Raw genomic sequence first — 24140 nt, forward strand, 5'->3', positions numbered from 1 at the left:
CTCTTTGCAGATCCTCTCCAAGTCATTAAGGTTTCGAGGCTGACGTTTGGCAACTCGAACCTTCAGCTCCCTCCACAGATTTTCTATGGGATTAAGGTCTGGAGACTGGCTAGGCCACTCCTTGACCTTAATGTGCTTCTTTTTGAGCCACTCCTGTGTGTTTTGGGTCATTGTCATGCTGGAATACCCATCCACGACCCATTTTCAATGCCCTGGCTGAGGGAAGGAGGTTCTCACCCAAGATTTGACGGTACATGGCCCCGTCCATTATCCCTTTGATGCGGTGCAGTTGTCCTGTCCCCTTAGCAGAAAAACACCCCCAAAGCATAATGTTTCCACCTCCATGTTTGATGGTGGGGATGGTGTTCTTGAGGTCATAGGCAGCATTGCTCCTCCTCCAAACACGGCGAGTTGAGTTGATGCCAAAGAGCTCGATTTTGGTCTCATCTGACCACAACACTTTCACCCAGTTCTCCTCTGAATCATTCAGATGTTCATTGGCAAACTTTAGATGGGCCTGTACATGTGCTTTCTTGAGAAGGGGGATCTTGCGGGCGCTGCAGGATTTCAGTCCTTCATGGCGTAGTGTGTTACCAATTGTTTTCTTGGTGACTATGGTCCCAGCTGCCTTGAGATCATTAACAAGATCCTCCCGTGTAGTTCTGGGCTGATTCCTCACCGTTCTCATGATCATTGAAACTCCACGAGGTGAGATCTTGCATGGAGCCCCAGACCGAGGAAGACTGACAGTTATTTTGTGTTTCTTCCATTTGCGAATAATCGCACCAACTGTTGTCACCTTCTCACCAAGCTGCTTGGCGATGGTCTTGTAGCCCATTCCAGCCTTGTGTAGGTCTACAATCTTGTCCCTGACATCCTTGGACAGCTCTTTGGTCTTTGCCATGGTGGAGAGTTTGGAATCTGATTGATTGATTGCTTCTGTGGACAGGTGTCTTTTATACAGGTAACGAGCTGAGATTTAGGAGCGCTCCTAATGTCAGCTCATTACCTGTATAAAAGACACCTGGGAGCCAGAAATCTTGCTGATTGATAGGAGATCAAATACTTCTTTCCCTAATTAACATGCAAATCAATTTATAACTTTTTTGAAATGAGTTTTTCTGGATTTTTTTGTTGTTATTCTGTCTCTCACTGTTAAAATACACCTACCATTAAAATTATAGACTGATCATTTCTTTGTCAGTGGGCAAACGTACAAAATCAGCAGGGGATCAAATACTTTTTTCCCTCACTGTAAGTAATGAAAGTTGAGGAAGAATGACTATTTTGTCAATTAGACTTGGTTTATAGTTGTGAAAACTTGAAAAATTAAGTTCAATTAATATGTTTTTCAGTTGACTTAACTAAAAATTCTAAATGCTTATTAATTGATAGAGTACGTTGGCTCAATTTACTGCATGTTATTTCAACAGTGAGTGAACTTAACACTTCATGTTTGCTAAACTGAGTCAAAGCAACAAGATGACTTGACTAAGTCACGTTGCGTCAACAAATAATTTTTACAGTGTAGCGGTTACATTTATGATTTGAAGAAATGTGGCTTCATTTTTAGTAAGAGGCTCAACTGAGTGTAGGTCCTTGTTTTGTGAAAGTATGCCTCAAAGCTAACCATATTGTGACTGCAGTTCACCATTGGTCGTTTGAAAATATCAAATAGCATGTGCTCTCTCTGGTTGGTTCCCTGACTAATTGAGGTAGAAAGCAGTCGTTTGCCCTCTAAAACATTTCTACTACTGCTTCTGTAGTCTCAACTGGGCTTTCCCAGTCAATGTTAGGAAATCTAAAACCCCATTATAACAGCCACTATAGCCCAATTGAAAAATCGTTTAAAGTGGTAATGTTATCTCTGAATAACTAGTTGTGTGCAAGTTTCTATCAGCTACTTTCAGAGAACAAAAGTAGTGAGGGAGTTCAAGGGTGACGATCTCGAGTCATTGTACATTTTCCCTGCATGCTTTGAAGACACGCGATACTTATACTACACAATACTTCAGGTCCAAGTTCAGAACCGGACAGCCGTCTTTAGACTCTTTAATAAAGGCAACCTAAATTAATCAGTGGGCCGTAAGTCTGGGTGTCAAATAAGCACCTGGGCCACAACAGGAGCGTAGCCATGGGTGGGCCTGGGTGGGCCTGGTTGGGCCATGGCCCACCTACTTACCTCTCAGGTCCACCCAATCAGAGAGTGTAAAATTTCTCCCGCGTGTTAAAAAAACATTATAAATACAAGATTCTGAAGCAATAACGTGTTTCGGAAAATCACAGGCTTTATTCCAAAGCATGGGGGCTGGTTCTTTTCAAGTCTAATGGTTACATTTTGGCTAAGTTATGCACAAGCAGGTTATAACTGGCTGTGGTAAATGTTTTTTTACGTAGTGCATCACACCATGACAACTGAACAAATGTAGTTGTGAACGGAGTTCCTACAAATGGTGAAACAAAATTATTTGTTGAATTATTTCAAAAGACGAGAAGAGAACTATCAGAACAGCACATTACACAACCTGATAAATCACCAACTGCATCGGAAGAAACCAATATAAGCACTGCTTTGCATCCACAGGCCAGTGTTGAATTCGGTAAGGAAACATTTTACTGTCCCTCGGATTTATAAGGAATAGATGAGTCACCTACACGGCCAAAATTGCAGGCATTTGCTTTAATTTGTGTTAAATCCCAAAGTTTTTCATCACAGCGGTGGTATGAGAAGTATCGCTGGATGGAATACAGCATAGCCAGAAATGCAATTATCTGTAGATATGCAGGCATTTGTTCTGATTCCCACACCGAAGAAACATTCACTAAAAATGGTTTTAAAGATTTTAAGCATTTGAATCAGAGCCGTTCAAAACATGAAGCAAGCAATTGGTACTGTCCATCCGAAGGTTACAGACAAAGCCACACAGAAACATTTTTAATCGGTTAAATCGGGATTCCAGGAAGGCTTATTTGAGAGGAATTGTGATTAAAGCTGTGACTGACATTCTGATGTACTGCACAAAGCAGTGAATTCCAATCAGGGGTCTCAGAGAAGCTCTAAATAAAGGACATTTCTCTGAGCTATTTAAAGTAAACATGATAGTGAAATACAAACCTGTGTTGAAGAACTCCGCAAAAATGCAACACTATGAGCCCTGATACTCCAAAAGAGCTACTGCTTTACCATCACGCACACCTCATCACAGGGTACATTTCATGACCAGCATCAGTTCAGTATAGACCAGTGTCTCTATGGTTACCTTGTCCCAGTACAGACAAGTGTGTCTCTATGGCTATTATTATTATTATTATTATTATTATTATTATTATTATTATTATTATTATTATTATTATTATTTCTTGGCAGATGCCCTTATCCAGTGCTATACAAATTGCAAGAATACAGTTAAGGCATCAAATATTACAAATACAAATTTACATTGTACAAAGCAATTCAAAATATAATACATTTTACAACTTCCAATTTACACAGGTAAGTACAGTAAGTTAGGTCATACATCCTGGAACGTAAAAGCTAAGTGCTGTCAAGATGTAAGGTCACAGTCAAGGGTTACGGGAAAGGGAGCAAGGGGGAAATCAATCAATAATACAAGTATTAGTAACACAAGAAGCATGATCAAATGCTGTGAAGTGCTATCTTCCAGGGAATAAAAGGACTAATACGTAATATTACTAATGGTTACCTATGTAGAAGCCCCAGTATAGAACAGTGTCTCTATGGTTACCTATGTAGAAGCCCCAGTATAGAACAGTGTGTCTCTATGGTTACCTAATCCCAGTATAGACCAGTGTGTCTCTATGGTTAGCTATATAGAAGCCCCAGTACAGAACAGTGCGTCTCTGTGTGTAGAGTCACAAACACACAGAGGGAATTCTAGATGGGCAGGAACCAGAACCCTTGGATGATCTAGAGCAAGAGAGGGAGGATTCCCCTGTTGTGAGACGCTCCTAGAGATATAACAAGGGTACACTTCCAGTAAGCTTAATAGAAGGGTATTTACAAAAAATATGCAGTGTATTGTCATTATAGATCACAGACCCCTTAAAAGGTATCCTGAAATTGCCTTGAATGTTTTGATATATAACCTGTATTAATTCAGCAGGTTTTCAACAGGGGGGATACTGTAAGGGATACTACTTTGTTCAGAATACGGTATTGTTACATTAAGAACACCAGAGAGGTCTAATGTAATGGATGGCTTCGCAAACCAACTGAATTACTGAATCGCCTAACCTGCTGTCCAATCGGAATGTAGCTTTCTCGAGAAAAAGGGTGGGCTGTAGTTCGGGAAGAGTAGTCGCCATGATTAGTTGAGTGTGCAAATTGGAGCTGTGTAGTGTGCAGAGGAAATAAACATGTTTTTTATATGAAAACAATGAACTTTGTTTTTGAACACTGGCCTGGAATTGTGTATCTTTTCAAGTTTTTTTTTAGAAGAGACTGTTCTAGGTGCAAAGTGAACGGGACCCGTGTGACACGCAGTTAAGGAGAGCCCGCGTTGAACTAAGATGACTACAGTGAGATTTCCTGGACAAAGCTCGGGCAAAGGATAGCGCAGGGTGCACCTGCACCTGAGTTTTTGTCAAAAAGCATTGTGATCAGAGAAGGTAAAAAGGGAAAAACGCAAGTAAGCAGCAATAGCATTTTCTTTCTTTGAAGCATAGCATGACCATAGTTTTTCTATTGTATAAGTATCTTGGTGTAGGGGTGTCTCGCCTGTCCTGTAAGATTCAGGAGGGTAGGAATAGTTTAGTTATCCTCTCTGTTTACTTTTTGTGTGCCCCATTACTGTTAGTTCAGGTAGCCATTGTGAATTTAAATCTTGAACCCTACTTTGCCAAATTAGGTCACAGCTATACTTCGGTATGTAAAAAAATATATAACGCAGGATGGGCACATACCTCAAATTTGGGGGGTATAGGGACAAACTGTGTTGGGGGCGCGGACTTAGATCCTTTAGTTTCTCATCCATCCAAGATATCTAGCTTAGAACCCCTACAACAGCAGGACATTTACTAACTCCTCGTTACATATGGTTACCTATGTAGAAGCCCCAGTATAGACCTGATGCTGATGAAGTGAGGTCCGGGGGAGCTGGGGGGCTGCGAAAGTGAGGTCCGGTGGGGTCCAGGTTTCCTTCTTTGTTACCATCACTTAAGTTTACAAAGTGATCAAACACAAAGGCTTCTCTGACATTGTGAAAGTGTTTGTCCAAATCAGTAGGCAGTGGGTCCTCAGCCAGTCCAGGTTCAATCACAAAATTAGGGTTCTCAGTAAGAGTCCAAATCAAATTCGCAAGCAATCCTTAAAATATATATATATATATTAACACAGTCAAAACCACCACAATCTTTCTACCCAACAAACAAGGAGAGCGAGGTAGGTCCTTATATAGTAAGTTTTAGAACAGTGGGTAATTTAAGATGGTTCTTGTGATATATCCTTCCCAACAAGAGCGCAGGACTAGGACACTGTCTTGTATGAGTGTCTGTTAGGTGGATGAGGAACTCATTGGCTGAGATTCAGATAATTATTACAAAATACATTTTTCAGCACTTCCAAATCTCACAGCCACTGCAAATCTCGCAGCTGCTGTTTTATTTTTTCAGCAGTTGCACTTCAGGGCCACCGTAAGAAAGAAACTAGGTGTAACTCAAGTAACAGAAAGGTTGAGTACTTGTATGGTTTAAACGGGTCCACTGTGCCATCCTTAATGGACAAGTTTTCGGTCCAGAAATGTACCAGCTGAATGTCTCCATCCTGCCATCGGCTCCAGTGCGTCTCTTCAGTTTTCTGTGTCATTGTGCCCGCACCGTGTGAGTTCACCCGTGCACATGTTGCAGCAAACTCTCCAGTGTAAATTCAATGTAAAGTGCTCCTTTACTTTCCACGGGTGAAGCTGTTGCCTCTCTCAAGGTTTTTTCTAGTAGCTGCGCCCCAGGTAGACCCAAGTAATCGACGATTAATTACATTTTAAGATTTTATTCGATTTTAATCAACTTTATCGCTAAGTCGTTGGCAGCCCCGCTGTCGCTGAGTACTACTGTATCTGTAAGTGTGTTTTAATGACGAGGCGGCTAACGCCAGATGGTAGGTGATTGGATGTCGTACCAAATGTACCGCTGCAGCACTGGGTCATGAACGTCATTCACGGTTCTTGTAGTTTTCATTGCCTTCTCGGTTAATTGCGACAATCCACAACCGAACTACATTTCCCACATTTTCTAACGTAATAATGATTAGTGTAAAATATAATTATTATCAAAATCCTGTCAATGTAGTGTTTACTTATAGAGTTCAAATATTGTATATGCACTGTGCGCCCAAATTGTATTTCACACTCGCACAACATTATTTTCACTCACAAATTCGAGCATAACGCTCACACTGTAGAGCCCTGGGTTACCTATGTAGTAGCCCCATATAGACCAGTGTGTCTCTATGGTTACCTATGTAGTGGCCCCAGTATAGACCAGTGTGTCTCCATGGTTACCTATGTAGTAGCCCCAGTATAGACTAGTGTGTCTCTATAGTTACCTATGTAGTAGCCCCAGTATAGACCAGTGTGTCTCTATGTTTACCTATGTAGTAGCCCCAGTATAGACCAGTGTGTCTCCATGGTTACCTATGTAGTAGACCCAGTATAGACCAGTGTGTCAGGAAAAGAAAATTGTTGAAAATATTGTCAATTTGTATTATTTAAAACTGTAACAAACTTTGTTATTTCTTATTTAATTTGCACTCACTGTCACTCAATGTTTTGTCAATTTGCTGCATCATTCAGGCTTCTAAATGTGCTGTATTTGAACAATACCACTTAAAACACATGAAATACAGAGTATTCAAATTCCAGCTGCCATTTGGCCTGAACTGTAATACTCATTATTAAGAAGTCACACACATTGAGTGACATTGCCTTCAAGAATCAAAACATTTCATAAACATGGAACCATCGATCTTCATCGATTTTTACCAATCATTGTTTCATTATCAATTCACATCTGATTCATATACTCCTGAGCATTCTGAGGCACAACGTGAAAAGTAAATTTTAAAATCAAAAGTCATAGGCAGGACCATACTGGACTAGACCCAAAGAGAAACAGTTCCCACTGACTAGTGACTGACTAATGCAAGCCAGCTTGACTACTGTATAATTAACAGACTTCTCACTACGTTTGACACAACATTTGGCACAATGTGACAATTATAAGTCTAACTCTATAATACAGTCCATCTAATAGACCAGAGACACACTGGTCTATACTGGGGCTTCTACATAGGTAACCATAGAGACACACTGTTCTACTACAGGGGTCGATCTTAACGCGAGCCCGCTTGCCAATGGCTAGTGCAGCTCGCTGCGGGCCAGTACAGATTCTCTAGAACTAGTCCGTGTGGCTAGTGCATATTATCTTACGTTTTACAGCTGTTACGATTTAAATCCTCAGATTTTTCCTCGGTGCGCTATTCGGTGCGCTAGTTTCACGAATGCGTGCAACTGACAATGTGCCAGCGGTTGCATTCGGTTTGTGTCCTCCAGCCTAACTCCGGTAGTATTTTATATAGAAATGTACTGGAAACGATCGCTACTAGCGCACGTCAAGATGTAATCGAATGTACCACTTGCAGCAGACAACAGAGGCAGTCTGTGGAGTGACCAGAGCATCATTAAACGTGAGTATAACCCTAAAACAAAGCCAAAAGACAAGAAAACGTGTGTATCAATCCTTAAATACAGTTGCATAGACCATAAATAAGCTACGTTAAAATACAAGTAAACGTATAGAGTGATATTGTGCAGTTAGGGATGGGCCATTTGGTATTGGGGGGGGGGTACTGGATTAAACTGAAGAAACCTTGTACATAAATCCTTTAACACAGTTGCATACACCATAAATAAGCAACACCGTATTTAAGTCAATATATAAGCAAACATATATGATATAGATAGTGATATTATGGAGCTAGGGATGGGCCATTTGGTTTGTTGGGCGCTCACTATGGGTCGACCCTGGAGAGCTGTGGTGCAGGTGAGCGTTTCTCTCTCCTTATTTCCCTTTCTTCCTTTTCACTCTCGTCCTTTCTTGTGTTTGGTTTCAGCGCAGGGCACACACCCTGATTTCCAGTAACCATTCTGAACCGTTTTATTTTATTTCTCCAGGTATGGTGAGGACAATGACACTTTTAAAGTGGAGAGTTTCCCCAGCAGCGGCGATGATGACAATAACTAAGGAAGTGACGAGTGCCACAGAGAAGGTGACGTCAGACTACCACTCGGGCTCCACCTCGGTCTAAGACAGCAGCACCTGGGATGCCCAGCACGCCCCCCCCGCCACCCCACACACACACACAGTGTACCGGTACTGAGCCAGCACTGTCCCCAGTCCCCTGGATCCAGCGATAATATAGAGAGCACAGAATTCAAGTGAGAAAAGTAAATTCGGATAATTGTGAAAGTCTACAGAAGCCCCCGCACTGCGACTGTCTGTTTACTCTGATGGTGCTCAATTCATGTTGCCGTTCTAGACAAGCGGCCTGTGTCATTAATGCTGGCTGAACACGGCTGATCGTGGCACAGAGCGCCAGCAATTGTGAAAAGGCACATTAAATGGTTATGGTTCCTTTCATCGCTTAGCTGGCTTGCCCTGTGTGATAAATGTCTGAGCTTTTATCGAGATCATGTATTCTACAATTTATGACAGTTGAGCAATAACATATAAACTGTTTTGCAGGCGTCTGATTTTGTGTGCCAGCCTGTTCCAGCATGGCAGCAGCTACCCAGGAATAAGTGTGTTCTGTACATAGCGTAGTGCTTTGCCAAACATAGTGCATTGTTTCTCTGACAGCAGATGGTGAAAGTTATCTAATATGTAAACATTGGTACAGGATTAAGTTAGTAACTCAAAGGTGTTGCCCTTTGGGTCAGATTGCAACACAAGTGCAGGATACGCACTAAATTGCAGCCTAGTATATAATTTCCTGGGGGATTGTACACACCTGGGGCTTATACCAATCAATTAGCAACAAACAAATGATCCGGAGGTCCGATATAGAGCAGAGGAACAGCTTTCCAAAGCCCAGTGGGTCATAGGGAACATGTTGCCTTTGTGATTGAAAGATGCTTCTTAAATAATGCTCAATTTGCTCTGCTTGTGCAACCAATGCATATATTGTTAGAAAGTGAAATTGATACGCGGGATACTCATTTTGCTGCCCTTATCCTTGTAGAATTTGTAATTCGTGTTCAGATCCTTTATGGAGAAAAAAATATGACATTCAATGTGCATCAATTTACTCCTCTGGCCTCAAATGTCAATAATTGGGGAGCCCTGTGAGCACATTCTGCTTCTTATTTTGAAAATGGAAATGGAAAGCTTGTTAAGCTGTTGAGGTGCACCACTACACAGTTAATATGTTTATGCTGTCAAAGACTCTCCATTTAGCAATCTACACAACATTACTGAGAGGGTATCGAATTTCTGTAGCAAATTAACTGAACCACCAGTTTTTTTTTAAAAAGGAAAATTAATAAAATCGTCTTGAATGGTTCAAAAACTGTACTCCTTGGTTTAAGTACATTTGAAGAAAGAAAAGAATGAAATTATTAGAAGGGAAACCACAAAACTTGAGACAGGGGTGACAGGTAGCGGTGATCTGGGGAATCCATGCAGCAGGTCCGACAACGAGACACTTGGCACTGGCAGCACATGCTTTAGTGCTCTGGGAGTGTTTACAGCCTGTGAGTTTAACACTTCATGACCGACAGCTGCCCTTCATGCCAACACAATACACATCAACAATGACTTTCATCACCATGTTCATCTGGACACTATGCACTCAGGGTGGGAATTATTTTGATTTTATTATTTCCATTTTGTATGTATTTCTTTGTAATATCTAAACAGGCACACATCAAACTCATAGACCAAATCAGATTGTTTTCATGTATATTACATATATATGTAAGCATTATTTTTATTCTTCGTTTCCAGAATCCAGCGGACAGTATACTGTGACTCAGACTCCATCAGTGAAATCTGTTCAGCCAGGAGAGACATTCACTGTGACCTGTAAACCCAGCAGTGCAGTGTATATTAACAACATCCTACACTGAGACCAACAGAAAACTGATTTATTTTGCCACTACCCGTCAGTCTGGGATCCCCATTATAGTGTTGGGCTGTGGTGAATGAGGGCCCAGAGTGTGAGCCATCTCTGAGTGACTGTGCTACACTGCTCCACAATATCACAATATGTACTGCTGGTCATAGCAATACAACAATAACAATACCCTGCACACAACACATGCCCTTAATAAGCTCCTTCTCTGTCAGAGGGCAGCCTGAGACACGTCTTGGAATCCAGCATGACTTCACTATTGACAAATAGTACATAGATTAAAAAAAAAAAGTTTCTACCTACTTTAGTCAGCTAATGTGTCACCTCACCCCTTTCTAGAAAATAAAATGATATTTGTTACATCAGTAATACTTGCATATCATATGAAAGAGGGAGACTGGGACACAGATTAATCTGATAAGACATTAGTATTAAACTGGGATCTCTGACAGGGGTAAAAATAGAAGAAAACCAGGAAAGTGTCCCACCCCTATCAAGTCCCACCTGTGTTCACAGCTCCCAACTCATCTAACTTTCTGTGACAGGATTTGGATGAAGGAAGCTGCTCTGCATACCTGTCCTCCCCGAGGTAACTGGATTTAAACTGCATTTTAGGTAACTTTTGTTTAATCATGCTGACAATGGATTTTATGTATTTTTTTCTTTGTTTTTATCCATCTTTAAACTATTGTTATATTATGATTTGTAACGTACAATAGTTTTAAAAGTCATCTGTCTAATTGCCACTTGGTGAACGGGTAGTTGGGGTTTCTTATTTGAATGGTTTCTTTTTTGGAGTTGAGTTGTTACAATGATCACGATTTGTTTTCACATTTAGAGTTTGGTTTGTAGTGTGGTTTATTTGTTTATTTTACTTCACTAACCCCAGTTCGCCTGTGGCATTTAAGATGAATAATTATTGAATCGTTTATTGCATATCCTGCTTTTATTCTTGGATTTTTGCTTGTAATAAACTGTTAAACATTTTGTACAATTTATTCCGGTCTCTGCTTACTTTTATTTGATTAAAAAGATCTTGTAGGGGGAAACCTGAGTTGTGCGCATTATATCTAAAACTATTTGGGCGAAACGAGTGGCATGGTCAGTAATTTAGCCAAGGGTAGAGTGTACACATCAGCCACCTGGTTACAATTATTATGATGCACAAGACAATATGAATTATTGTGAAAAAAAAAATATATAGAGAGAGTCTGCCCATGATGACATCTGTCTAGGTCACTCACAGCAATAATTGCCCTCATAGAAATCTTGCACAGCGTCAGGGGTGGCGGCGGGGTATGGCTTGGTTAGGCTACAGCCCCACTTTAGCACCACCATGGAACAACCAAGAATATCACCGAGCAGAATAAGTGCCAGCCAGTTCCATTTGTGTCACTGGGTCATTGCAGCGTGAAACTGCGGACGTTAGCATGCAGTGTAGTGATGCAGCGCATCACACATTACACTGATCTGAGTAAAATTAGTTAACGCTAGCTAGCTATGTAAGTTGGTAAATTGGAACATTGTTAGCATTATTATGGATCGATCCAACCACGACAACCGGCAGATTGTGCTCCTTTGAAAACGTAAATGCCGAGTTTGAATATATTTTAAATAATAGGGTCGATTTGGAAACTGTGCTGACTTTGTCGTGTTTTGTGTGGCCTCGGCGGCCACCTCTTGTGCTCCGTTAATTACTGTAGCGCTCTCTCTCTCTCTATCTGTCTCTCTCTGTGTCTCTCTATATCTTTCTTTGTGTGCGTCTGTGTGAGGGGAGTGTGATGCGTGATGTACAATCCGCTGGGTTTGCCAGACAATGTGAACGACTTTAAATAGCATGCATAATAATTATTGCCTGAACTCAGTAGTAGTGACCGTCCATGTCTGTTGCTCTCGATGTAATTTTGCGTGTGAAAAAAGGAGTCAGTGCAATCATCTAACCCAGTGGTTTTCAAACCGGTCCTGGAGTACCCCCTGCCCTGCTGGTTTTTGTTCCAACTGCAGCGTACATTTTGTTGTCTCAAATTTGCATAGTAGTTATGCTAATCAAATATAATTTTGCTTAGCAACACGAGTTGCTTGATTAGCAACTTAAATTGGTCTACCAATTATCAAAAGTGGTGATTATTTGTTCTCACACAAACCCGCAGCGCAGCCAAGTACTCGGATATGGGCGTGTCTGGTGTAATTGGAAAGCTACAGCCCTGCCCTGTATGAGTGACAGACCCGCTGGCCAATGAGGGACGGGATTCGGGTAACAGGGCACGGAGTGCGGGCCGCCTCTCGGGCGTCACAATAAAATAAAAAAAATACGCGTATCTTAAAGGGGAGGTACCTCAGCATTGCTTATACGCATTTTCGATGCTTGATTTGGGACGGAAAAACGTATTTTAATGCATTGCAGAATCAGCGAATCGATGAAGAAAATACATCGCAAATGGAGGTGAATTTGTCTCACATTTTGCGATGTGAACCCTGACAAAATGTTCACTGCAACTGAGGTCTTAAATTGCTTAATTGAATCCTTAATTGACCTAACAAAGCAATATACCATTCAATTAAGTAATTAAAACCTAAATTGGAACAAAAACCAGCAGGGCAGGGGGTACTCCAGGACCGGTTTGAAAACCCATGATCTAACCCATAGCAGCCTAATGCGTGGTATTTCTAGCTACTGGGAAGGGTGCTATTTTATTGTGTATGTATTCACACTGAAATTCAGACGTTGCATTACGGGTTCGCCATCCCTGCCATAGTGTGTGTGTGTGTGTGTGTGTGTGTGTGTGTGTGTGTCAGTCCGACAGAGCAGAGCAGCGGCTGCAGCTGCGTGATTTCCAATGACACCGACACGTTCAAAAGAACCGTAACGTCGGAGCTCATCAATACTACAGTCTTTAATCATTTAGCACCGGGGCCCGTTTAATACCGGGTTGGTACACAGCCCTTCTCATGGCCAGTGAAGCAGTGTTTTTTTTTCTTATCTAGTGAAGTGAATGTGCTAACGTTACTTAAAGGTTAAGCTTTCTAGCTGACGTTTTATTTGCGAGTCTACCAGCTCCTCACTTTTTCCATGTTCAGCTTCGCCTATCATACCTGGTGTTCATGCCTTGCAAGAAATGTGGCCATTGCCTCTCTGCTTCTTTCGATTCCTTTTCCTCTCTGTCCCCTGATTTTTGCCTTTGGTGAGGCATTTTGACTCGCTAGTCAGTTTCCGCTTTGCTGAGCTGCAAAATGCACATCAGTGTGTTCCGCACATCTGACTGGCCAAGTGTTTCGACCGCACCATTTTCACAATAACAGCGGGGGAGTGGGGTATCAGATGTCCCGCTGCGTGAGGCTTCCTCTAGTTCAACTGCGTGTTGAGCTTTCTTTTCATACTTTCCCTACCATGGAAGATACTCTCAAAAAGTGGATACAAAATATTTGGTGTGAGCAGTTCAGCATAACCCCTCATACTATCGTCTGCAGTCGCCACTTTCAAGAGGAAGATATGAGTGAGCCTAAGCTCCAGGCTAAACGGTCCCGAATTAATAAATTGGACAGTTTACTGTACAACCATGATAATAAGAAATCAATTCTGTACAACATGAAAAACAGGACAAAAATCATTTCACTGATTCTAGGATTTTGAAAATGGGGCGGGGGCCATAAGGAGGCCATGATTATTACAGAGAGGTCTGCTAGGGGGGTCTGGGGGCATGCTTTTAAAATTGGTTTTAAAAACTCAGTTTGTAAGTCAAGATTGAAGCAAATTACAAGGATAAGCTGGGCTATTCATAACAATCCAGCATTAATGTACCACCATATTTGCTACCATTTGCTAGTGACAAATGTATTTTAAAATGAACACAATAGACAACGGTGATGCCTTCTTGCCATGAACACAAGACAATACAGACAACTTTTCCACCCGCCTCACCCCCAAAAGTGCTTCAATATGGACACATTCCTTGAGCATGTGTTCAGTGCAAGAGGGAATGGTATTAGTGAACAAAATAGGGTCCCCTTAATATGCAAAAATAAAGAAAATGCCTGACTGGAGAGAATGGGTACACAACTCCCCCCAACATCACTAGAATGCATCTTTAACACTGTATGTTAAGAAGTACCTTTTACAACAAAGTGTTATGACGTCAAACAAGTATTTACATGCAAAACAAAATCTATGTATTAATGTCTGAACAATAAGTTATGAGTGTAACATTCAATCCCTGGACCCTTATGTAACATTATATACTGTGCAAATATATACAAATAGGTCAAATAAAAAACAGCACTTATTTGTTCAATACATGGCAAAAAGGTGCTAAAATGATTTACCAAGAAAAGAACACAAAAACTTGTGAGCTAAAACATATTTTTTTAACAATCAATAACAAACAATAAATAACATTAACGATTAGTATTATTTTTACTAAAAAGAAAATCATATTTGTTTTAGTTAATATGATTAATGTATATAAAAAGTATTTACTTTGAAAAACCACACTATTAAATGAAAATACATTTTAACACTATAACAAGGTAATATAGTACAAATATAACTGAAGAAACAGTAACAGCTAAACACTCAAAGATAGAGGAGGAGCAACCTCCTCTGCCTCTGTGGACCAGCCTCCTCTGATGTATGGTAACCCTAAACTAGCTATCACCATTCATCAAATTGTCAGTGTCATAGCAGAAATAAAATCCAGCACAGCAAGAGTATTTCAATGGTCAACTTACTGCGCACTGTCTGGTCCTGAGACTGACCTGCAGTGCGCATTGGAGAGCAGAGCGCAGCAGCAGGTGTGTTTGATCCAGAACTGCTCTCTCGCACCTCTATGCACCAGCCTCCTCTGGTATGTAGGTAGGTAGCAGTGGCCACACTGAACACAGGGCCCGATCTGTAATCAATGTATACCAGTGATGGCACCAGTGACTTTTCTAGTCTTAAACCCCCCCCACCAAGAATTGGGTCTGAGTTCATGGTCATTGTGCTTGTACATTAGTGTATGCGTACAGTTACAATTTACAGTATCCTTGTATGTGCTCGCTTTGCTTTGTGGAATGATGTTCGTTGCTTTATTGTTGTGTGTTTCAGATGATCATTTTATCATTTTCAGAGTTAACATAACTATAGATTCAGCAATAATTTGGTGTTCATATGTGTGTAGTGTTATCGCTATTCAATATAGTGTGCCCAGTGTGCATAATGAGAAACATGTTCAGCTCATCTGCTCTGATGTTATGGATATCAAAAATGTCAACCCTCCACAGACACACACACACAGAGACACAGACACAGACGCACTAATAGGGACAAATTTTACTCCCTCAATAAACAGGCGGACAAGGAATAATCAGGACCTGATTTAACTGAAATAATACCAAAAAAGTTTATTGAGCGCTCCGGAGATGGTCACTGGGCAAGACACATCTAAAGTTTTTCTAAAGAACTTGCTATCATATACAAGAGGACTCCCTTTGGTTTCTGGGCAACTAGATGATGGTAATGAGGTACCTCAAACTTTAACACACACGTCTCCTGTGTCTTACATTATGTTCTTTCTATGTCCTTGGATGAAAATGTTTTTCTAAAAATCACCTGCACAGAACTACTGTACCTGTCCTCTCCGGAGCCATACACAAAGCTTAAATTCATATATGGGTTACACAATCTTGCTGCAACAATGGTGGGAATATAATATATTTGGCACTCAGACAGGGCACTGTCCCACATCACACACAGAGACACACACACACAAGCACAGACACACACAGACAGCCAGACAGACACAGACAGTGTGCTTGACAAATACTTCCCCTCACAGTCAAGTCAACATGAGCCGCATTATCTAAAAGAAGAACCCATCATTTCCTTTTGTGTCAATATCAGCGAGACAGGGATTAAAAAACACATCTGAAAATGCTACTTCTACAAGCACGCTGAGATGCCCCGTCATCAGTAGGCGTGCAGAACAGTATGGTGACAAATGTCTTGTGTGGCTCTGTGGTGCAATGGATAGCGCGTTGGACTTCTAGTGAAAAGGACAGTGGTCATTCAAAGGTTGTGGGTTCGAGTCCCACCAGAGTCAGTGCTCACTTCTTGCCATCTTCAAGCGCACTGCCCGGTGTTGCGACTGGCCGGAGTCGGAGTGGGCGGTACGCCTGGCTCCCCTGCCACCCGAGTGCTTCGTCCCGAGGATGCCCTAGACTACAAAAGTCTGAGGGACAGTGTCCTGGACCGGGTCGGTCTGACGTCGGACAGAAGCCTCCGGTTCGAACCTGGCTCCCGGTGCCTGCCACCGCTGGCTCAAGCCACGGAAGTTGCCGACCTGGTGGCCTTGGAGCAGTTCATCTGCCATCTCCCACGTCCAACCTGAAGGCTGGCACCAGGCTGGCAGAGAACCATCATTGCCCGGGACGATGCCACCTTCTGATGCCCGACGGCGGGCACCCTCCCTTCCATTCCCAAGACCCCCTCTGACCCGACTGTCCTGGATACCAGCATGTTGCCAAACACCACACCTAAACATGTTTCTCCCCGACCCACTTCCCCTTCTCGCCTTGCCTGTCCCAAAAACAAATCTGCCTCCTTAGCTCCTTCTTTTTCTCTCTCCCCCGGCAGTGTGTGGTCCCCTGGAAAAACCACGGTGACGTTGCGGGCAGCCTGGACATCGCCCGGCCGGGTGCTCGCTAGTGAAAACTATCTATCTAATATTAAGGATCATAGGCTCTCATCTGATTTGGCTGGGGCAGGTCACCTGTGTCGTGACAAGACCTTAAGCCGGATAATGGACCGATTCTTCTGGCCAGGCATCAAAAAGGAGGTAGAAAGATGGTGTGCTGCCTGTCCGGAGTGCCAGAAGACCAATGCCAGTGCAGTACCGTGGGCTCCGCTGGTACCGCTGCCTCTCATGGAGATACCATTTGAGCGCATTGGGATGGATTTGATCGGTCCGTTGGAGAAAAGCTCCGCGGGGTATCAATTTGTGCTGGTCATAGTAGACTATGCCACTCGGTACCTGGAGGCAATTCGTCTACGGACAATGTTAGCGACTAGGATCGCCGAGGAGCTGTTTAAGGTCTTCACTCGGGTGGGGATCCCAAAGGAAATCCTGACAGATCAGGGCTCTCCATTCATGTCACGCGTGATGCGAGACCTCTGTAGGCTGCTGGGGATAAAGTCCATCAGGACCTCAATCTATCATCCCCAGACAGACGCCCTAGTGGAGCTCTTTAATAAAACCCTAAAGAACATGATCTGTAAGTTTGTGAGCACAGACGCTTGGGACTGGGACAAGTTATTGCCACCCCTGCTGTTCGCTGTACGCGAGGTGCCCCAGACGTCCACTGGCTTCTCTCCCTTCGAGCTGCTGTACGGGAGGCGGCTGAGGGGCATCCTCGACTTAATAAAGGAGGACTGGGAGGCGACCGCCCCCTCCCAGACCTCTATGGTACAGCACATCCTGGACCTGAGAGATCGGCTATCGGCACTGGGGAAACTTGCACAGTTGCATCTCTTACAGGCCCAGGAGCGACAACAGCGCATGTACAACAGGAGAGCCCGGTTACGATCGTTCACCCAAGGACAAGGTACTGGTGTTATTCCCAAATTCAACATCTAAACTGCTGGCTAAGTGGCAGGGACCCTTTTTGGTCACACGCCGCTTAGGGGATGTTGATTATGAGGTGTGTCGCCCAGATCGTCGGAGGTAAAAGCAGATCTATCATCTGAACATGCTGAAGAAGTGGCGAGAGCAGGAAGCATTGGGTGCTTTTAGTTCCCCCCACAATAAAGAGTCTGAAGCCGCTGTTTCTGAGGTTCGCACTGAACTCAATTTAACAAACGCCCATTTAACAAACGCCCAGAAACAGCACGTTTGCTCTTTATTGTGCCGCTTCCAGCATGTCTTTTCTCACGACCCGTGCTCACACTTCTCATTGAACACCACATCCACACAGCACTGGACCACTGCGTGCGTGTCAAACCCTATCGCACCCCCTATTACAAAAAGTAGGCTGTCAATGAAGAGGTGCAGAAGATGTTGGAGCTGGGAGTCATTGAAAAGTCACAATCGGAATGGTGTAGCCCTATAGTCTTGGTGCCAAAGCCTGACGGCAGCACTAGATTCTGCGTTGATTATAGGGAGCTCAATGCAGTGTCTAGGTTTGATGCCTATCCGATGCCCCGTGTGGATGAGTTGCTGGATCGGCTGGGCGCTGCTCACGGAAAACCCGGGCAAGTGAACAGTTGGGAGGAGGGAGACCAAGTATCTGGGGTACCTCTTAGGAGGGGGGCAGGTACGGCCAGTCGTTGACAAGGTGACCGCTATTGCCTCCTGTCCGCCTCCTAAGTCCAAAAAGGAAGTTCGGCAGTTTTTGGGGTTTTCCGGGTATTATCGCCAGTTTCTGCCGGACTTTGCCACCCTAGCTTACCCCCTGACCGAACTGACGCGAAAAGGTGCTCCAGATACGGTCCAGTGGACGGAGCAGTGCCAGGTGGCTTTCCAGGCGATTAAGGACCGCCTCTGCCAACACCCTTTTTTTAAATGCCTTGACTTCTCTCTCCCTTTCATTCTACAGACCGACGCCTGAGAAGTTGGAGTGGGCACGGTCCTGTCCCAGAGTGTTGGGGGTCAGGAACACCCCGTCCTCTATCTAAGCAAACAATTATCGCCCAGGAGCGTAAATATAGCACCATTGAAAAGGAGTGTCTCGCTATAAAGTGGGCTGTGCCCTGTTTATTTAATCCCTCTCCCTCCCCGACGGAAGCAGCTAACCGACAAGAAGGTGGACTGAGTCTATTACCCCTGTCTGCCCGGAGCACCCCGATTGTGGACACTTTTTGCTTTTGCTTTTGATTTTGTTTTTGTTTTGTATCTCCGCCCTTTTTTGACATACCTGAACAAAATAAAGCCCGGACACAACCGAAACCGGAGACTCTCCCTCTCTCTCTCCCCGTTATTTGTGTCCGGCTTTCACAGTAGGCTATTCAAGAAGGGGGGCTCAAAGATGGCCAGATATAAATTTATCTATTTTATTTTATTTTATTTATTGTGCTTTGTTGGCACAGTGTTTAATGTTCAGTCTTAAATACATATTTTTTAATTGTAGTTTTGTAATTGATTTTGTCTTTGAAAAGCAAGACAAAATAATAAAAAGCACATTTTAGACTATTTAATTTATGCAAAGGTGAAAAAATTGTCAAAATAACTGAAATGTAAAAAACAACAAACAAAAAAAAACTATCAAAACAATCTGATGCATTTAAAAGAACAATAACGGTCAATGCATTTGACAAATAAAAAAAACATCAAAACATTCAAAAACAGTGAAACCAGTGCTATTTAGAAATAATTAATACAATCATTTCCATAATTTCTTTACGTACTGTTGGAAATATACCATCTGGCCCAGGTGATTTGTTTGTTTTTAATTCTGCTAGTCCCTTTACTACCTCCTCCTCATTTATCCTGATCTCTCTTAGGGTTTGACTGGACTGGTTGTTAACCTGTGGCATGTTATCTGTTTTTTCTTTAGTAAAAACCTCAATATCGTCAGCTCAGCATACCTTAGTATAACTTAATATAAGCAACAGAGACGCTGCTGTGAAGGAGCGCAATAGTCTCTATAGCCACTCTGTCACAGCCACCTCAATAAATACATCAATTCATTAATCACTGTATTGACTTCAACCATTTAAACACATGTAATGTTTTGCTTTATGCTAGGGGTGGCTAACCCTGGTCCTGGATTTGAGCCCCCACCTCCCCAGGGATCTGTATTGGCAAACTGCTGAGCTGATGATATTGACTGCAAAGGGGAATCTCTCTGGAATGGTCCATTATACAGGGGAGCTAAAGACCTCCAGGAAAGCACTAACCTGTGGCCCTGGGGCCCTGGGGTTTGTCTGCCTAACGCTCGTCCTCTGTTCTTTGGGTCTGCACTGGTTCTGGTCCTATCTGACCAACCTGTTCTGAATAGGGCAGTGGTTCTCGACCTGCGGCCCGTCACACATGGAAGTGCGGCCCACGATATGACACCCACATTTAACACTACAAGCGCAGAGCCGGTCAATTTGACCGTTTTGGTTATTCAAATTTGAATTATACTGTGTTCCAAAATACACTGCGCATATACCCATTCGTGACTATTCCTAACTATATGTATTAAACATGCCTACAGCGTTTTAGCTGCATAAACATGAAAATAAATAAGTTATAAACACATTTACCTAGAATAGCCAAAATCGGGTTATTTTGACTGGTCATTTAAATACATAATAACTCAAATATAACACATAATCCTGCCTTCCCTTTACAATAGAGTCAGTCTGGCACTCAAGTGGCGATCTCTACCTGTCTACAATCTTTCATGTGCTTGAAAAACACATGCATTTGTACAGCATTACAGGTGTTTTCTTACAACTGTAGTAAGATTGAGTGGATACAGTGATTACCCGCAAATCAACATGGATTTGAAACGGAGATTGAAGAGAGCTCGTTTTGGAAATTGGACAAGTAAAATCATGTTCTGTGAAATTGCAGTGTCTCACCACACAATAAGATGAGTTACAACAACCTCAACTTGAACAGAATTGTAAAACTTTAAATAACGTGCTCAGGTAACCACAAAACATATGTTCTATGAACGTTTTGTGTAATGCGCATGTGCCAAAACCATCACGTCATGATGACATACTACTTTACCGGAGTTGAGACATTTTTTGTATTAATTAGCATGGGATAAAGTTGCTGATCATGCAAGAAAAGATGAAGTAGCCCGCGTTTGAATGATTATAGATGGACTTTGTGGATTGCAAATAATGAAATTAATAGTCATTCTTCCTCAACTTTCATTACTTACAGTGGGGGAAAAAAGTATTTGATCCCCTGCTGATTTTGTACGTTTGCCCACTGACAAATAAATGATCAGTCTATAGTTTTAATGGTAGGTGTATTTTAGCAGTGAGAGACAGAATAACAACAAAAAAATCCAGAAAAATGCATTTCAAAAGTTATAAATTGATTTGCATGTTAATGAGGGAAATAAGTATTTGACCCCTTCGACTTAGTACTTGGTGGCAAAACCCTTGTTGGCAATCACAGAGGTCAGACGTTTCTTGTAGTTGGCCACCAGGTTTGCACACATCTCAGGAGGGATTTTGTCCCACTCCTCTTTGCAGATCCTCTCCAAGTCATTAAGGTTTCGAGGCTGACGTTTGGCAACTCGAACCTTCAGCTCCCTCCACAGATTTTCTATGGGATTAAGGTCTGGAGACTGGCTAGGCCACTCCTTGACCTTAATGTGCTTCTTTTTGAGCCACTCCTGTGTGTTTTGGGTCATTGTCATGCTGGAATACCCATCCACGACCCATTTTCAATGCCCTGGCTGAGGGAAGGAGGTTCTCACCCAAGATTTGACGGTACATGGCCCCGTCCATTATCCCTTTGATGCGGTGCAGTTGTCCTGTCCCCTTAGCAGAAAAACACCCCCAAAGCATAATGTTTCCACCTTCATGTTTGATGGTGGGGATGGTGTTCTTGAGGTCATAGGCAGCACTGCTCCTCCTCCAAACACGGCGAGTTGAGTTGATGCCAAAGAGCTCGATTTTGGTCTCATCTGACCACAACACTTTCACCCAGTTCTCCTCTGAATCATTCAGATGTTCATTGGCAAACTTTAGACGGGCCTGTACATGTGCTTTCTTGAGAAGGGGGACCTTGCGGGCGCTGCAGGATTTCAGTCCTTCATGGCGTAGTGTGTTACCAATTGTTTTCTTGGTGACTATGGTCCCAGCTGCCTTGAGATCATTAACAAGATCCTCCCGTGTAGTTCTGGGCTGATTCCTCACCGTTCTCATGATCATTGAAACTCCACGAGGTGAGATCTTGCATGGAGCCCCAGACCGAGGAAGACTGACAGTTATTTTGTGTTTCTTCCATTTGCGAATAATCGCACCAACTGTTGTCACCTTCTCACCAAGCTGCTTGGCGATGGTCTTGTAGCCCATTCCAGCCTTGTGTAGGTCTACAATCTTGTCCCTGACATCCTTGGACAGCTCTTTGGTCTTGGCCATGGTGGAGAGTTTGGAATCTGATTGATTGATTGCTTCTGTGGACAGGTGTCTTTTATACAGGTAACGAGCTGAGATTTAGGAGCGCTCCTAATGTCAGCTCATTACCTGTATAAAAGACACCTGGGAGCCAGAAATCTTGCTGATTGATAGGAGATCAAATACTTCTTTCCCTAATTAACATGCAAATCAATTTATAACTTTTTTGAAATGAGTTTTTCTGGATTTTTTTGTTGTTATTCTGTCTCTCACTGTTAAAATACACCTACCATTAAAATTATAGACTGATCATTTCTTTGTCAGTGGGCAAACGTACAAAATCAGCAGGGGATCAAATACTTTTTTCCCTCACTGTAAGTAATGAAAGTTGAGGAAGAATGACTATTTTGTCAATTAGACTTGGTTTATAGTTGTGAAAACTTGAAAAATTAAGTTCAATTAATATGTTTTTCAGTTGACTTAACTAAAAATTCTAAATGCTTATTAATTGATAGAGTACGTTGGCTCAATTTACTGCATGTTATTTCAACAGTGAGTGAACTTAACACTTCATGTTTGCTAAACTGAGTCAAAGCAACAAGATGACTTGACTAAGTCACGTTGCGTCAACAAATAATTTTTACAGTGTAGCGGTTACATTTATGATTTTAAGAAATGTGGCTTCATTTTTAGTAAGAGGCTCTACTGAGTGTAGGTCCTTGTTTTGTGAAAGTATGCCTCAAAGCTAACCATATTGTGACCGCAGTTCACCATTGGTCGTTTGAAAATATCAAATAGCATGTGCTCTCTCTGGTTGGTTCCCTGACTAATTGAGGTAGAAAGCAGTCGTTTGCCCTCTAAAACATTTCTACTACTGCTTCTGTAGTCTCAACTGGGCTTTCCCAGTCAATGTTAGGAAATCTAAAACCCCATTATAACAGCCACTATAGCCCAATTGAAAAATCGTTTAAAGTGGTAATGTTATCTCTGAATAACTAGTTGTGTGCAAGTTTCTATCAGCTACTTTCAGAGAACAAAAGTAGTGAGGGAGTTCAAGGGTGACGATCTCGAGTCATTGTACATTTTCCCTGCATGCTTTGAAGACACGCGATACTCATAATACACAATACTTCAGGTCCAAGTTCAGAACCGGACAGCCGTCTTTAGACTCTTTAATAAAGGCAACCTAAATTAATCAGTGGGCCGTAAGTCTGGGTGTCAAATAAGCAACTGGGCCACAACAGGAGCGTAGCCATGGGTGGGCCTGGGTGGGCCTGGGTGGGCCATGGCCCACCTACTTACCTCTCAGGTCCACCCAATCAGAGAGTGTAAAATTTCTCCCGCGTGTTAAAAAAACATTATAAATACAAGATTCTGAAGCAATAACGTGTTTCGGAAAATCACAGGCTTTATTCCAAAGCATGGGGGCTGGTTCTTTTCAAGTCTAATGGTTACATTTTGGCTAAGTTATGCACAAGCAGGTTATAACTGGCTGTGGTAAATGTTTTTTTACGTAGTGCATCACACCATGACAACTGAACAAATGTAGTTGTGAACGGAGTTCCTACAAATGGTGAAACAAAATTATTTGTTGAATTATTTCAAAAGACGAGAAGAGAACTATCAGAACAGCACATTACACAACCTGATAAATCACCAACTGCATCGGAAGAAACCAATATAAGCACTGCTTTGCATCCACAGGCCAGTGTTGAATTCGGTAAGGAAACATTTTACTGTCCCTCGGATTTATAAGGAATAGATGAGTCACCTACACGGCCAAAATTGCAGGCATTTGCTTAAATTTGTGTTAAATCCCAAAGTTTTTCATCACAGCGGTGGTATGAGAAGTATCGCTGGATGGAATACAGCATAGCCAGAAATGCAATTATCTGTAGATATGCAGGCATTTGTTCTGATTCCCACACCGAAGAAACATTCACTAAAAATGGTTTT

The 24140-nt window shown here is 42.4% G+C and overlaps 1 non-coding gene across 1 annotated transcript; it reads left to right on the forward strand.

Moving 5' to 3' along the window:
* Positions 1 to 16130: 16130 nt before the first annotated feature.
* trnar-ucu (transfer RNA arginine (anticodon UCU)) lies at positions 16131 to 16221 on the forward strand. Its single transcript is given in 2 exon segments — positions 16131 to 16167; positions 16186 to 16221. It is a non-coding gene; the product is annotated as a tRNA-Arg (tRNA).
* The last annotated feature ends 7919 nt before the right edge of the window (positions 16222 to 24140 follow it).

The sequence above is a fragment of the Amia ocellicauda genome, chromosome 12 (genome assembly GCF_036373705.1).
Source record: "Amia ocellicauda isolate fAmiCal2 chromosome 12, fAmiCal2.hap1, whole genome shotgun sequence".
NCBI classification, from domain to species: domain Eukaryota; kingdom Metazoa; phylum Chordata; class Actinopteri; order Amiiformes; family Amiidae; genus Amia; species Amia ocellicauda.